Source organism: Aplysia californica, unplaced genomic scaffold (genome assembly GCF_000002075.1).
Source record: "Aplysia californica isolate F4 #8 unplaced genomic scaffold, AplCal3.0 scaffold00518, whole genome shotgun sequence".
NCBI classification, from domain to species: Eukaryota; Metazoa; Mollusca; class Gastropoda; order Aplysiida; family Aplysiidae; genus Aplysia; species Aplysia californica.
In genome coordinates, this window is record NW_004797788.1 from 385756 (window position 1) to 390499 (window position 4744).

The window sequence follows — 4744 nt, forward strand, 5'->3', positions numbered from 1 at the left end:
CCTATAAAAATCTGGTGTTGCTGACTTTTCAGTGATTTTTAATTGTTGATACTTGGTGTCCAGTAGGTATTGTTTGTGGGTGATTTGGTGGGTGCTCTGATGTGGTTTGCTCCTTTTTTCCTATCGAACAACTATCATCCTTATGGTCTCTCCTTTTTTGTGGCTTTTTTTCTGTTTGTTAATCTCTTGTGACATCTCTAATCTTTTGCACTTGCTATAAAATACTTACTAAAAAAAACAACACCCCCCCCTCAACAAATACTTATTGTTTCTCTGCCACGATCTGATTCCATATAAGGTTGCATAACAATATCTTCTTGGTCAACACAAACTTCAGTGGGCAATATTTTGTTTGATCATTTTTGTCAATTTTTCCCCCCTTTTGTTCCAGGCATCATTTTATTGTTGTATCAAGCTCTAAAGTTTCTGGTCGTCTGTTGTGGAGGGAAATGTGTCTTCAGCGTTAGCAAAAGTGTAACTCAAAGCTGTGTTTCTGTATTGTCCCTACCCCATTTTCTTTCCACTAAACAAAAACTGTTTACATTATGTAGTAAACATACAGAGTGCAAATAGATGGAAGATACTACAGGCAGGCTGGTCATACCTCTATTTCCTTCTATTGTTTCGGTCTACCAGTCTTACATTTACCTTGCTCTAAACGGCGATTATTGCGTTGATGTTGTTCTGTTGTCTCGAAACTGTTCAGAGGAAATAATAGTACAGGATGACGATGACATGAACAGTGAAGATTAACAGAACACTTATCTCAGACGTGAGACGAACAGATGCACAGCCTACAGTCCTAATATATATATATATATATATATATATATATATATATATATATATATATATATATATATATAAAGAATATGGTAAATCGCGCAAATTAGTGGAAAAGCCTGAGACTCAGTGCTAAAGAAAGATGTGTGTATAGATGACGCCCCTAACTTCTGATAAGATTTTATTTTGACAGTTTCTTTCTAATTGTCCTTATCTTTTCACCTGAAGATAGACATTTTAACTTTTACAAAAATTGTAAAGATAAAAGGGGGGCTCTCGTGGCCTAGAGGTTAAGGTGTTCGCCTTTCATTCAATAGGTCCCGGGTTCGAATCCAGACAGAGACGGGAAATTTTCTTCTTTAAAATGTTCTCCTTTCACATCCTTTCCTGCTCTTTAACAATGTTCTGTTATCTGCTGTCTGTTGGCTTCTTCTTCCTGCTGTCTTTCAGCCACACCCCTGATCTTATGGTAGGAAAGATCTGCACCTCGCCTTCTCGGACAAGGCCAAAAAAATATCGGAGGTCCCGTGTGCAAGTTGCGCACGTTAAAGATGCTTTGGTGGTCCAAAATCGATAAGAGAAGGCTTCGGCCGCTACCTGGGCAAAATTCAAAATTTCCTACAAACTACCAACTGAAAAATATGTTTGGTGTGTCCCCCGCGCTCATATAACCGTATGCAGTTGCGTGCGCCTTAAAACACTTACCAAAAAGAAAAATATTATTTAAAAAAATAAAATGAAGTTAAGTTTCGCTCACAGTGGACGTCTTGCCCCCCAGGGCAGAGCCAAGTTGTTGTTTACTGGGGGGGGGGGGGGGGGGGGGGTAGGACAAGCTGTCCATCGGATCAGAATATGTAGGTGGCAAAGACGTTTCCTGCTGCATTGGATGCACAGACAATTGTGGCATTTTGCTCTCTACATCTTTAAAAAGTTGTAATATAGATCTGTTTCCTGCTTTTTGAAATGCAGTACAACCGGTTTCATCCATATTCTATGTGCCTGATGGGGGTTGGGTGAACTTTCCAAGCCCTTGTTTGCAGATAGGGAAGAACTTCATGACTTGATAATTCAAACCAACAGCACTCGCCAGGCTAGTGGGCTCAGGATACCTGTTTTGATATTGTTGGATTTTATATCCAAACACCTCTTAGCCAATCATTTCCGGCCAATTTTATGCCTACTAACATTGTGCTATAGGTTTAACGATTCTGCAAAATCATGGCAAGTAGTCTGAAATTGACAGTTGACAGACCAGACAATAATCTGCCAATGATTATTGTCAGTGTTTCTAAGAAAGCTAGTTCGTTATCTCTACTGAAGACAGGCTTGTTCTTGTATCTGCCTACAATAATTTCAATCACATGCTGAACTCTTTTTTTTTCGCAATGACGTTGCAGAGTAGGGCTGGATATTCCATATTTCGGTGAATTTGCTTTTTATTTTAAAACATGTTTTTAAAAAAAAGTGTTTTACGACGCTTGCAACTGCATACTATTATGAGCGTGCGGGACACGTTAAGCATTTTCAGTTTGTTGGGAATTCGTTCTGAATTTTGCCTGGGTGGTGGCCGAAGCCTCTACTCTTTAAGATTTTAGGACCACCAAGCAATCTTTAACGAGCGCAACTTTCACACGAGACCTCCGAGATTTTTTCGCCCTTTTCCGAGAAGGCTAAGTGTTAGGTCTTACCTATCCTGAGACCAGGGGTGTGGCTGAAAGATGGCAGTAAGAAGGAGCCAAGGAGTAGCAATATTTATAGTAAGGCAGTAGAAAGCAGCCAAGAGGAGGTGGCAACAAAGGAGGAGGGGAGGGGAGAAAGAGGAGATGAAAGCAGACGAGAGGACATGGTTAGAGAGCATGAACGAGGATGAAAGGAGAAGATTTTTGGGGTAGATTTTTAGAGAAGAAAATTTTCCGTCTCTTTCAGGTTTCGAACCCAGGACCTATTTAATGAGAGGCGAACGCCGTATCTTTAGACCAAGAGAGCCCCTCCCCCTCCTGAATTTGCTTTAAGATGCATTCCAAAAGCCACGTAAACGTAACCGGTACAATTAATGTACTCCCACAGATGCCTTCAGATTCTCTGGCCTTTAGTCCTATCTTTGCGTCTTCCCGATGAATTTGTGCATTGTTGAAATCTGAAGAAAGATGCGCTTAATTGACAGGCCCGTATTTGGAGGTTCAAAATTAAACCTGTTTCATAAATGTCCCCTAAATAAATACATTGTATATCTAGAGGCAGATCCAAATACATGCAGTTAGTACAAACAAACAAACTAACAAAAAAAAAACAACATTAAAATTTAGTCAAGAGATAAGGCTAGAAGTGAAAACCCCCCAACAACAAACAGATATTTAGAGAAAAAAAAATAAATATACATACACACGTTCCTAGACGTGACAATTTGGCGTGAGAAAGTTGACAGACTAGACTTAAGTACTAAAGTACAAGTAAGCTAATATTAAATGTATTAGGCCTATTACATCATGTACTATTATTGCACATGCCACTTTCATGAATCTTTGCATTCAATTTGAGCAAAAGTTGGCCTGGTCCTTATACTAGCTACGACATTCTTTGCTATAGATATCAGCTTGACAGATGGGTCTGACTTTTCAGAGCTAACATTTTTAATGAATCCAACTGATGTAACATAATGTGACAGCTGTCCTGAAAGGCTGAAAAGTTAAAGGGAAAAAAAAAGAAAAACACCGCGTTAACGTTCCACAAGATAATATAAAGAACATCCGCTGTTTTTGGCACCACGCACACGGTAAACGATGAATTCACCTGATACGTTTTATGCACCACGCCTCGCAAAATGTTATAAGTTTGGGGAGGGGGTTAGTATTTGGGCTAGCCTCATTCAAACTCTCGGACATGCATGGGTAATTCTAACAAAATGGTCTTAGTCTTCTGATTAATTTTATTAAGGCAGTACATATGTCATGTTGATGTACATAATATTATGTGAAAAATTTTGGCCTTTTCGGTACAGCATTAGGCCTTTTGTTATATGAACCGAGTTTTCTTTTCGGGATCAAATTCTGATATTCTTTTCTAAAATTTATAGTCTAACGTTATACAGTCTTATTGTAAGCTATGTTGTGAAAAGGAACCGTCAAACTGTTCATATTTTCTTTGAATTTCGTTTGTGGTTGATTGTGTTCTTTTTCCCCCGTTATCTCTGTTTTCTTATAATTATAACGTAGGTTGCTGTCGCTTTCTTTAACAGGTGTCCTTGATGCTAACCTGATACGTAATTTGGTTTTGCTGACTTCATTAAACTGGAATGCAAGGCTTCAAAGGCCTTTGTTAGATCGCAGCAAACTTTCATCCAGATGTAAACCCCTGTGTTTATTAATATTCATTTTACACTCAGATAAAGAAATACATGTGTAGTGTAATTTATTTATTTCCAATTTCCAAAAATGTTTGTTTATTATCTAAAGAATTAAATTTAAAATAATAATATGTTTTACACAACACAAATGGCAGAGGGAGTGTCAATCTGGGAAATATTATTATACACATGGCTCAAGGGGGCACATAATACAAAGAGAATGTCGATGAAGAGTACAGAAATACAGTGACGCAAGCACATGCACACGCACAGGCACACGCACACATATCCATCATATTTCTTGTATAATATTATTCTTATTCCCTTGACGAAAGCAGGGGAGTGTGTAGTCTTTTGGGGGCGTCTGGCAAACCCAGTCATAATGTGAATGTTCTGCTGACAAGTTTTATTTTCACCACAACACAAGATCTTCGATGGGGGAAACAGCAAGAGGAAACAGCCTGGAGTTTGTGCCTTCTTGAGTAAATTAAAGGAGCATTCAACAGAAGGGTCAATTTTAAGAGAAAGCATTTTGAGAGCTGTATTATACAACCTTTGCAGATTTTCTTTCCTTTTTTCCCGATGAGACTGTCTTCCTCTCATTTATCGTATTATCTA